This window comes from Pipistrellus hanaki, assembly GCF_964339955.1.
Source record: "Pipistrellus hanaki genome assembly, chromosome: 15".
Classification (NCBI taxonomy): Eukaryota; Metazoa; Chordata; class Mammalia; order Chiroptera; family Vespertilionidae; genus Pipistrellus; species Pipistrellus hanaki.
In genome coordinates, this window is record NC_140517.1 from 51,338,459 (window position 1) to 51,350,880 (window position 12,422).

Sequence of the window (12,422 nt, forward strand, 5' to 3'; positions counted from 1 at the left end):
GTTCCTTCTGTGGTTTGGTGTCCTGGCACTCCTGGGGCCAGCGGTGGGCAAACCGGGAACACCTGCTCTGGGAGTTCAGGGTCGTGGGGAGCACACTGCCCCCTGGTGGATCACACGAGTGGTGCCGGTGGCAGGGACCCTCTCAGACCAAATGCTTGTCAGAGCCCAGGGTGGCTGGTGGGGTCGGAAAGCCCCCCTGATGCGGGCGCTGCGTGTAGCTGGTGAGCCCTCGCAGGCCAGGGCCGGGGGCTTCGTGGTGTTCCCACGCCTGCTGCTTCGCTGGCAGCCCAGGGACAAAGCGTGGATGAACGTTTGCGTCGATGGTGTGGTGGGTTCTTGAGTTAGAAAGGCTAGTTCCTCCACCTGCTGGCCAGGAGGACTCTTTTAAACCTGTTTTTTGTTTTTTGAAAAAAATATATATTTTATTGATTTTTTTACAGAGTGGAAGAGAGAGGGATAGAGAGTTAGAAACATGGATGAGAGAGAATCATCAATTAGCTGCCTCTTGCACACCCACCACTGGGGATGCGCCCGCAACCAAGGTGCATGCCCGTGACCAGAATCGAACCCGGGACCCTTCAGTCTGCAGGCCGACGCTCTATCCACTGAGCCACACCGGTCTCGGCTAAACCTGTTTTATCTGCAAAATGGGTCAATGAGCTGCCTCACGGGCAGATGGGTGTGGTCTGCTTTCTGTTGCTACTGTCCGATTCTCAGGCCTCTCTCTCCCCGCCACCCCCCACCCCCATGTTTGGGCTCCTCCTAGCACCCAGACAAGGTGTGTGGTTGGCCAGGGGAAGGTGGGTGGCAGGCCGTGCAGCAGGGAGTCTGTGCATCTCTGCTGAGGAGACAGCGGCCCACAGGCTGGCTGCGCTTGTGCACTGGTCTTCAGGATCCTCGTTGCTCTGGCTCTTGGTGCTGGCGAGCGTAGCACCCAGGAGGGGACCATTGTTTCCCCATAAACGTTGTCAGCAGGAGAGCCTGGGGGCGCTGGTCTTCAGGGAAAACAGACTTGTGCCAGCTCCACTGCTGCCCTTGGAGGTCCCTCGCCCTTACTTCCCAGCAGCTCAGCGCCTTGGTGTGAGGTATTGACGGGAGGTGGGCGGGGCGAGTGCAGGTCAGTGGGAACCTATCAGATGCCACAGGGTGGATTCCGTGTTGTACCTATTTCACCCCAATTTTCTCCAAATATTTGTATTTATTGATTCAGAGACGAAGAGGAACAGAGAAGCATCAGTGATGAGAATCACCAATTGGCTGCCTCCTGCACGCCCCCTACTAGGGACGGAGCCTGCAACCCGGGCATGTGCCCTGACCGGGAATGGCACCGTGACCTCCTGACTCATAGGTCAATGTGCAACCATTGAGCCTCGCGGATCAGGGAAACCCCAGTTTCTAAAAGTGTTACTTTTTTTTTTTTTTTAAATATATTTTATTGATTTTGTACAGAGAGGAAGGGAGAGAGATAGTTAGAACCATCGATGAGAGTCATCGATCAGCTGCCTCGTGCACACCCCCTACTGGGGATGTGCCCGCAACCAAGGTACATGCCCTTGACCGGAATCGAACCCGGGACCTTTCAGTCCGCAGGCCGACGCTCTATCCACTGAGCCAAACCGGTTTCGGCTAAAAGTGTTACTTTTAAAGTGGAGGCTGCACAGGTCCCGTGTGAATGAGCACAGGGTGTGACTTGGTGGAGTTTTAGGCGGTTAGTGTCTTTGCAGCCTGGTCAGGACGAAGCCTTTGGTGTGTGTCCGTGTGCTGAGAGCATGCGTGTTTGTGTGTGGTGAGTGCTGAGCTGGAGTTGGGGTACGTTTGCTCCCCTGCTGAGCTCCCTGCTGCTCGGGGGCTTCAATCTGTTCTGGCTTCCGGGTCTGTGCCGCAGTCCTTGAGGCACCATGAGAAAGCCCAGCAGGACGTGCTGCCCTGTAAGCCGGCGTCCCCTCCAGTCCTTCCAGCCTGGGGGAGGGGGAATAGGAAGCAGGTGCGGGGCAGCCCTAGGGGCAGTGCGGCCCTAGGGGCAGTGCAGTGTGAGGAGGCTCCCAGGGCTGAGGATGTGGCCCTGGAGGGACAGGTGAGGGAGCGCCTGATGCCTCAGACAGTCCTTTGCCTACAGTCACGCCCCTGCTGGAGGCAGGAAGGGGCTGGGAACTCCCCTTCTTCTCGGGTCTGTGGGTCCCTATCTTGTCTGCTCGCGCAGCTTAAAACCAAAGAGGAAATCGGCCTTTTCCTGTGTTTATCTTGTTTTTATCTCATTTAGAGTTTTAAAAAATATATTTTTTATTGAGTTTTTACAGAGAGGGAGAGGGAGAGGTAGAAACATCGATGAGATTAGAATGGATCACCTGCCTCCTGCACACCCCATACAGGAGATGTGCCCGCAACCAAGGTAATGCCCTTGACCGGAATCAAACCTGGGACCTTTCAGTCTGCAGGTCGACGCTCTATCCACTGAGCCAAACCGGTTTCAGCATCATTCAGACTTTTTCAAGCAATTTAGATTTCCCATCTCATTCTTTCTTCAATGCGATCATGAAATTACAAAATGACCTCTCCACCCAAAGGAACTTGCCCGGGGATGGCAGGACTGGGCACACGCCCCAGAGCCTCTCACACCCCCAGCTGAGCCCCCCACCCCGAGGGCTGGCACAGACCACGCCATCACTTTGCAGTCTCTGCAATTCTTGAAGAGATAGTCAGGTTAGAATTAGCAAAAAGGGGCTCCAGCGTCTTGAAGTTTTGCATTGGGACCTCCACGGTCACCAGCTTTCTTCCTAAGCTCTGGGCAGCTGCCCTAACGGACCCAGCTGAGCCAGCAGGAGGGCCACAATGGCCTGAGGAACCCTCAGGTGCTGACAGCAACCGCACCCTGAGGAACAGGGAGGGCACCCCAGCTGCCCACCCTCGGCCCCTCAGACCGAGGGGATGGCTCAGGGGATGGCCATGTCGGGCCAGGCGCAGAGAGTTCGTGAAGCAGAGGCCCTGGAATCTGGGCTCAGACTCCACTTTGCTCTTCAGCCTAAAGCCAGATCCTGGCGTTGGTGGAAGAAAACCAGCCACTCCGGGGCAGAGTCCAGGAGCTGTGGGCGCCTCTCTGGCCCTGCAGGAGAGCAGCATCAAGTGCATGGAGCTTCAGGAGGTGACCGCTGCCCATCCCTGCCTCCCTCAGCTCTGCAAGAAGCCGCTCACGGAGGCAGGGCAGGCTCCTGCGAGTCCGTGCCTAGCGGTGGGTTTCCCTCCTCGGCAGCAGGACCAGCTCCCACAGGAGGCAGGGCTGTAGGAGTTCAGGAAGCTCTTGACCACCAACCGGGAGGCCCTGCAGCAGGAGCAGGGGGCCAAGGTCATGGTCGCCCAGCCCAGAAGAACGAGAGCCTGTGGCAGGAAACGGACAGGTAAGGGCCTCCGCCCCTGCAGCGCAGCTTCTTAGTGAGAGAGTTTACATTGTTTAGTCCCCAGAACCTGCTGAACATGTTGCAGTGATGGTGCGTCTCAGCTCAGACTGGCTGCGAGCTCAGTGCTCTGTGGCCACACGTGGCAGTGGCTGCCTGACTGGAAGGCACTTGGCCACCCCCACGTCATTTGGTGTAGATCACACCGAAATGGCCTCTCTGTGCACGTGGCCTTTCCCTCTTTTGGGAGCAGGCTCCCAGCAGGGGCGTGTGGTGTGTGAGACTGCTGATCTGGGTATCAGGTGCTCACCCGCGTGACGCAAAACTTGAAGAGAAACATCACTTCAGAAGCCAGATATGACGGCCATGCAGGACCGGATCCTTCTGGAAGGGAGTACGGAGAACAAGGCTCAGTGCACAGAAGGGTTTCTGGCTTTCAGCGCGGGCCCAGGCCTCCATTCTGGGCAGAGAGCCCCGGATGCACTGGTGTCCCAAGAGCAAGGGACAGGCCATCTTCCCAGCCCATCCTTCTTGTTTCCTGGGATGGTTCCAGCTTTCTGCAAGGAGGGGTGTTTGGCTTTTGTTGGCTTTTCAAAGACATGGTCCATTGCCAGACAATTCTTCATCTGCTTTTGGAATTAAGTTCAATATAAAAATATGACAGAGGTACCTAGGGAAGGAATTCAGATTGCAGGCTGAGCCCTTTCTGAGTCTGATTTCCCCTGAACGGGCTGGAGGAGAGTTGTGGGTATGCTGTGGTTGTCCTGCTTCTGCCGATAGGACACAAACCTGGCTGTGGTGGAGGCCCCGAGAGGCACGCAGAACCAGTGACCTGAGGGCCAGGAGCCAGGAGGCGTGATGGGATGTGAGCAGAGCTGTGTGCACATCAGTTAGGCATAGAAGAGCTCCAAGGAGGCAGAGGAGGCAGCATGGTGGTGGGAGTTGAGGGGAACAGGCTAGCCAGTGGGGCAGGAGGTGGGGGGAGGTGAAGCTGCTGCTCGGTGTGGTCTGCTTGCTGGAAGTGCAGCTAGTGGCAGAGAGAAAGCTGGAGCATGGGATGCTCAGCTGTGGAAGGCCTCCGTGCCTCACTAATGATTTGGATTCACTGGGAGTGAGTGTTTAAGAGATGCTGGACTACAGGGTTGAGGGAGCTTCCAGAAATGAGGCAGGAGGAAGAGGCTTGGTGCTGGAAACCTTGTGGTTTGGACATCAAGTAATCAGAGATGCATCTGGGGGGGGGGGGGGTCCAGGGTGGTCTTCACCCCTCGATGCTGTGCTAAATTGGCTCTCTATAATGCAGCTGGTAAAAAATTACAGAGGGCAGGCAGGTGCCAACTAGAAGAGCATGGCCTGGTACCCAGGAGGATGATCGGATGATGGTTCTGCATCAGACAGTGTCTGCAGGGGGCCAGGGAGCAGGCAAGTTTCCTGAGCCTGCTCCGAGCAGAGTCCTCCCCAGCACGGAGAAGACTGTGGGGCCTGCCCCCCGTGAGTTTGTGTGTGTACGGGTGGGGGGTGGGTCAGAGCCAGACAGGAAAGCACTGTAGCACAAGGCCAAGCAGCAGGGCTGTGGGAAGAGAGCACCGCAAACCAGAAGACCAGATGCCGAGCCCAGGGCGCTGGGAGCGCAGTTAACGCCAGGGTTCAGGGCCCGGCGGTGTGTGAGCATCACTGCTCCGGGCCGCTCGCTTCACGGTGAGCTCGCAGAGAAGCCCTCCCATCAGGTGGGACCTCATCGGCTCCATGGCTGAAGGAGCCGGAGCAGCTGCCCCAACCCAGCAGGCTCATTTTCATTCAAGCAAGAAAACCAGGGTCTGACCCGTCAAGGCCCACGCATTTCTGAGCTGAGGTTCCGATGGCTCAGGGCTTGCTCTCCTGAGATGAGGAACTGCCTGACCCCCGAGGCTTCTGCAGGTCTTGTCGACGTTTAGGGTTCCCAGACCCAGGTCATGTGCTTCGATCCTCATTTTCCCAACGGAGGGATCGTGATTGCCATGAGCCCCGTGATGTCCGAGTCCCAGAAAAATGCCAGCCTTTCTCGGCCAGGTCCTGGCCTGGGCTGGTGAGTCAATTCATGTGTTTTATTTTAAACACAAGACTTTTTTCTTTCGCCTCTGTTTATAGAGACCAGTTCAATGCCTTACATACAATAAAGGAAGAGGAAGACGTAATTACAGAAGCAAAAGAGACCCAGGATCCTCTTCCCAAGAACCGAGTTGATTCAAGCAGCAGTAATGCAAACACAGAACAGGGAGCTTGCATTTCACGGGCGGGAAAGCTGTAGCCATCTGGAGCAGCGACCAGTTTGTTGGGCCTGCATCTTCTACTCGATGGCAGGTCCCTGCCAGCACGGAAAGAATTCAGAGGTTCTTTCCGTCCTGCCCTCAGGGTTATCCTGTGAGGGATGGTGAGTGCCAGCTGGTCATGAGCCCGTCTAAGGAGACAGAAAGTCTGTGGTTTAGAGTCACTAAAGCAGGAGTATCAAGTTTTCACTCCGGACCTAGGAAACCACGTTCTTGTTTGGGAAGGAAGCTTGAGCCAGACACCTGGACCAGCAGGAGGCTTGGTCTTCCCTGCATTCTTTTGGAGTCGTGGACTCCAGGGTGGTTCACAAACACGTTACCTTCTCCGGAGATCACCATTCCCGGTGGTGGGCCGGTTCGGTCCCCGAGACCTCCGGCCTGTCCTGCAGGGCTTCCCCGAGGCTGGGGCCTGAGCCCCAGGTGCTGGGCCTTCACGTTGACCTGTCCCGGCCCAGCCTTGAGGAACAATCAGCACAAATTCTGCAAGGCCTCTCTGTTGAAATCACAGAATTTCCAACCCCCTCAACCTGTCCCTTCTGTTGCCAGGGACATTGAGGCACCGATGAGGAAAGTAAGTGAGTTGAGTAAGCTCAGTGCTGCTCTGTGGCAGAGGCAGAATTAGAACCCAGATGAGGTCCTTCTTGTGACATTAGAATGCCCCCATTTCCGGTTAGCTGCAATGTATTAACCCTTTCAATTCACTGAGTCAGTTAGAGGAACTTGCAACAGAAAATTGTGTCCCACACCCTGAGACCCACATACAACTATCATGATGCTCACAAAAAGCACCGTCCCAATGAACCCTAAATCAGGGCCACTTCCCCAGCTAGAGGGGCATGAGGGCTGGCCATGTCCTAAAACTCTACATCTAACAGGGAAAAGCACTGGATTCGAGCAAAAGCCTTCGTCAAGGTTTTCAAACCAAAGGCAGAAGGTTGCAGAGAATGAGTGAAGTCAATCCCAGACAATCTTCCTGGGCCCCTGGAAGCCATCCCATCCTGCTCAAGCTGGCTGGAAGAGTGAGATGCCTGCGGTGGGCTCAAGCTGGTGTGGCTCAGTTGGCTGAGCATTGTCCCAGAAACCAGGAGGTCACCTTTGGATTCCTGGTAAGGGCATATGCCACACTATGGGCTCAATCCCTAGTAGGGGTAGTGTAGAAGGCACCAATGCATCTTTCTCATCGTTGATGCATCTCTCTCCCTCTCCCATCCCTTCTGAGGGGGAAAAAATGTCTAAGAAAAGCCATGCCCTAAATTAATAAACAAACCTGTTTAATAATGTAACTCACTGAAATTAAAAAATAGTCTAACGCATGGACTTCTTGAGAAATACAGAATTCCCCTTACGTGCCAAGTAAAGCATTGGCACAAGGTGCCACTACATTCATTAAATGGAGTCAGAGCATAAATGACTCACTGAGTCCTGATTCTGGTTTTGCCGTGGGTAATGTTTCCATCACTCCTGGGCTGGAGAGGATTCCAATTTTCCAAGGACGTTTAGCTAATGTAGCGTCATCTGTTATTGTGTGGGTGTTTTTTTTTTTTCCCTTCCCCACTTGGGTTATTGGATGGGTGGGTGGGGTGGGGGGAACAATTTAGCAAAGAGAGTCACGTTTGGAGAAGCAAAAGCAAGGAGAAGGGCAGGGTCCTCCCCGCTCTGTCTGAATGTCTAGGATTCTGGCCTTACACTGACACGCCACCCTCTCCTAACGAACCTCGGTTTTTCTGACACCAAGGATTCCCAATCCTTTCCCTTTATTAATGTCTTCACCATACACCCTCCTTCGTTTCCGGGTGGGAGGGGGGAATAACCCATAAAAAACTACTTGACCCCAAGTTGAAGTACTAACGTGAGTTCTGACTTCAAAAAAGATGAGCTGTCACAGCCTCGGGGCCGTACTCCAGCACAGCGCGGTTTACGGAGCCTCAGGACGTACACACAGGTCCTTGGGCCACAATGTCCGAGCTCAGTAAGCCCCTGGCTGACTGCTACCCCCTCTGGAGAACCTGCAGGCGTGAAGGTCATGCCCGTGTGCAGCACAGAGCTCATCGGCCGTCACGATGCTTCATCACATATGCGGCCTCCGTTGGAAGATTTTTTAAGAGTTCTTTTTGAGCAGCTAAATTAAAAACCGCTGCCCTTTATTCCAAGTTCATTGTCAGAGCATGGAATCGTTGGCTTTTGCAGATAAGTCCCTTTTTAGACAGTTTTATGTTTTGAAGTATTTATTGCTTCACTCAAGCATTTCAAATAATTGGGTCGAAGTTGCTGAACCAGGATTCAGCCCAAAGTGACATGGCGACGGGCTAAGGTCCTGTGACATCTTGGATGCTGCTGTGAGAGCTCACAGTCACGGTCAGAGCTGGGAGAACAGGTCCGCAGGGGCCTTGAGCTACTGCCTTCTTTTGTCTCCAGCCGCCCTTGTACCATCTCTCTGATTTTGCCATGCTTGTATCACCTCTGTGATTACTGACATCTTTCCCCTCAGATCCACTCATCATTTCCACTTAGCTTTATTTTAAAAGGAAAGGTTATCATTGGTCCTGTAAATGGCAAAGCCGTATCACCATCAACACAAGGTCGCCAGAAAAGCAAATGCGTGCCCATCGCACTGTCCCCTTCTCTGGAAGTGGCACTGACTTGGTCGCATGCACCTGCTCTGCTTCCCGGGCTGCCCAGTCCTGGCCTGCCCTCCGCCTGTTTCCCGAGCATGCTGCTGCAAACCAGTGATCTCTCCGCCTTTGCTGCTGTCTGCACATCTCCACCTCTCCGCTCCTCATGTGACTCCATACAGTGGATGCTTGTCTGGTTCACTGCACCAGACTTAAGCCATTTCCCCCGATTTCAAGTCATAAGACGCGGGTGCTTCACGGTGAGTGCAGGCATCGAGTGGCTGGGGGCAGGGGCCTCAGGTCCTAGGAGGGTGTGTAAGGGGCAGGAATCCCAACAGTGGGCGTGGCTCTGGGCCCACAGTCCTCAGGCGGCCAGGAGCCAGACCCTGGGCAAAGCAGCCTTGTCCTAATGCTCCTGGAACTCCGGCCGCATGCACTTGGACAGCCCATCCCTGTCTTGCTACGAGGGAGTTGCCGGTCTTTTAGGGGTTTTCCCCTAACTTTTTTTTCTTCAATTACCTTTGACAAGAGTTAATTTCATGGTAGAAAACGCAGAGATTGCAGAAAAGCACAAAATACAAGTAAAACTGAGTTTGCAATTAAAATCACCATGCAGAGATGAGGATCTTCTCCCAGCTCCTCAGGGCTCACCCTCGTGAGCCATGGTTAGAGCAAGGACTGGCCTCCCAGGGGCTCCCGTTCAGACCACAGCCCATGAGGTCCGCAGCCCGGCTTTTCCCCCTGGGCTCCATGTTCCCTGCTGCCTCTGCTTCTAGGCCTTGTTCTGATCGCCCCACCTCGCATGGATGTTGCACCCCCATTTGTCACTGTCCTTCTCTGCCCCAGGCCCTGGGGACCTAATACCAAAGGGAGGGCCCCTCACAGAGGCAGCCTCCGCTGACCCAGCCACCAAGCCCTAGCCATCCTAACCAAGGAATGTCGGGGTGATGCTGTGTGTTGGGGTGATGCTAAGCTGTGAACAGGCCGAGTAGGAGCAGAAATTTTGATCCTGGCCACGTGGCCTGCATGGGGACATCTGGGAGGGGGGTGTAGGGAAAAGGAGGGCTCTCTGAGGACACTCCTACCCTCATGCCTGCATTTCAGTTCTTCCTCTCTGTAGGACACTCCCCAGTTACCAGGATGACGTGCTAAGTGACCTCTTCAGAAAGACCATGATCTCCAGTTAACCGGAGGCCAGCCGGCCTATCTTCCAGGAGAGAAGGGGCCAGGATGCCCTCCAGCTCTGTGCCCCCTCAGAGTGACTGCCCGTACCTCCGAGGGGAAGCTGTCTGTGACACTCGAGACTCCAGACACTTTCTGCACTTTGTGAGACAATGCGTCAGGGATGCTCGGGACTCTCCACACACCTCAGCACTGGCAGCTGCAGCACGGTTGACAAGAAAGTGGGTGATCAGCAGAGTCTATGCACTGGCTGTGGGAGAGAGAAAGTTACATCAGAGACTATGGGAAGAGAGGACATCTCTTTAGGACATGAAGAGAGATGTGTAGGTCTTACCTACAGATGCTACAAGTACAAAAACTTCCAGCATCACATCACAGAGCCTCATCGAGGATCCCCCACTCCCCAGAGAAGGCAATGGCCAGGCCCTCACAGTCCATATCCTGTCATAATGCGGACAATTCAGTTCTTGATCAGCTTCTCTCCGAGGATTTAATTTGCATCGTACTCCCCACCCCCCACAACCCGTGGCTCCGTCTACTCCGCACATAAGATGCCAGGATTTGGTCTCGTCAGTCACTTTCTTCTCATATTTCACCCTTTTGCCCAAACCCCCCGTTTGCTAGGGCCATCACTTTGCAGTACCTGCTCCACATGATTCTTTGAAACACACTTCTACACAGCCTCATTTTCAGAGGCACAACTTCAGAGAGAACTCAAAATCTGCTGTTGTGAGGATGGGTTATTTCCCAACACTTTCTCTTCAAAAATTATAGTTTACCACTTCCATAATGTATTTATGTCTTACCCTTCTCCCTGACCCACGCCTGGAGATTTTCAAGCCTGAGTGACACTGATGTATGCTACCTCGTTCCTATCAATGACTCTAACAGCCCTAAACAACAGGCAGGTGGGTAGATAAATGGTATCTGAGATCTGAACTGGCATGTAGCACCACAACACCCCTCTTCAGAGAGGTACCCTAAAATTGTCCTTATTGTATCATCCAGAGAATACAGAAATGGACTCCCCCTTCATGTACTCTCTTGTCTATGTGGCCATGAATTCACTCCCTAGCCAGGGGCACAGGACTCTTTCTATCACTCCTCTCCCACACTGGCACTCCCAGTTCAAGGCCACATAAGTCAGGTCATTTGCCTCTCACTTCTCAGCAAGTGCGGTCCAGAGAATGCGTGCCAAATTCAAACGAGGCCAATTATTGCCCAGACTCCGATAGTCCACACCCGCAGAGGCAGCCGAGTCCTGCTTTGAAGGCCTTTCTCCATGACAGTTTCTTCCTTCAAACTCATCTATTAAGAACCACCATCAAGTGGAAGAAAATGGCGGCCAAATAGGCAGACGTGACATGCACCTCATCCCAGGGCCAGACTGGCAAAGCAAATAAATTGTAGAACATCCCCCCTGGAATTAGCAAACTAGACACAGCTGAGGAGACAACTGACAACGAAGGGCAGAGGACACCTGGAGAATGGTAGGAACGGGGACCTGGGCTGGGGCGGCACACCAGCCAGCAGGCCCAGAGGGCCAGGAAGCTGCCTTGCACTGAAGCCTTGGTGACAGGTGGAACATCCAACTCTGGAAAGGAATGCAACAAGACTGCTGCTGACCAGAGAATCTAGACCTGAGGCCTCAGCTGCAAAAGGCTGCACCCTAAGAAGGCAGCCGGAGCGGCACTGTTGCTGGCAGGACAGAAACCCAGTGTTGTGGTTGTTTAAGCCCAGAACATAGGACTTTACAATTATAACACCCACCCAAGGCTGTAGCAGAGGGAGAGGCACAAACTTGAGGTGCCTGAGGAGAATCTGGGGAGGGAAGCAGGGCAGGGAGGTGTGGCCGGGACTCATGGATACCTCTCTGTCTCTTTCTCTCTCTCCCTTTCTATGTCTGAAATTAATAAATGTATATGCTTTTAAAGAATACCTGCCAGTTGCTGAGCCAGCTCAGTCTTCACTCCCAGCCTTTGCACATCCCGGTCCCTGTGCCTGGGAGGCCCTCCCACATCTCACCCACCCGGTGCCCAAACCAGGGTCCACTTCCTACAGCCCCAGCCGTGGCCTCAGGACCCTGGGCTGAGGGTCTGCAGGTCCCGGGGCAGGAGGAGCGGCTGGACAGCCCAGGCCCCACAGCCTCAGAGGCCCCCGCAGTGGGAGGCCCTGACCTCAGCCCACAGCCCGGCCCCTGAGCGGCTCTGACCGCAGGGCCTGTGGGAGCTGAAGGCGCTGAGGGCCCGGCTCCCCCGCCAGGACCCGGGGCCCAGGCTGCTCGGGGCCTGGCCCAGCCCCGGGGCCGGGGCCGCCGCCCCCTCGGGCTCCGTCCCTCTGTGCGCACAGCCAGCCCGGCCCTGAGGAGGACAGGCCCCTCCCGGAAGCCCCCGGTCCCTTAGACACACACAGGCCGGCCGCCCCCTCCGCCCCGGCCTCCCGGGCCCAGCCCGCCCCCTGCGGCCCCCACGGGCACTCACTGCTCCGGGCGGCGGCCTGGGCTGCGGCCTGAGCGGCGCCGCCCCGAGGCGGGAGGGCCGCTGGGGCCTGAGGGCGCTCTGTCCGCGGGAGGAGGCGGGGGCCCGGGGACCCAGTCCCGCCGGGTGGGGGCGCCCCGCCTCAGACACCCTGCCCGGCGGGACGCCGCCCCCGACGCCTCTTCCTTCTCAGCGCGACCAACGCCCAACCGGCGCGCTGAACCGTTAACGGAAGTCCAACCGTCCGCCAGGAGAATACCGGAAGTCCCGCCCTAACCGCGTGCGCAGAACCAAAACGCGTAGACCTCTACTGAAGCGTGCGCGTTGCTTTCTGGGTGATGTAGTTTTCTCCACGCATTCTATCCAGGCGGTGGCGCGCTGCCAGTGGGGCTGGGGAGGGAGGAGATGGGACCAGAGGCCTGGTGACCTGGGACAGACCGACAGACCTTTCAGGGAAGG

At 55.4% G+C, this 12,422-nt stretch overlaps 1 long non-coding RNA gene across 1 annotated transcript; it reads right to left on the reverse strand.

The window, feature by feature from the left end:
• Nucleotides 1-7,478: 7,478 nt before the first annotated feature.
• On the reverse strand, nt 7,479-12,365 carry LOC311633673. Its single transcript, XR_014796990.1, has 3 exons — nt 11,967-12,365; nt 9,821-9,927; nt 7,479-9,736 (listed from the first exon to the last, which is right to left on the reverse strand). It is a non-coding gene; the product is annotated as an uncharacterized lncRNA (long non-coding RNA).
• Between the last annotated feature and the right edge of the window lie 57 nt (nt 12,366-12,422).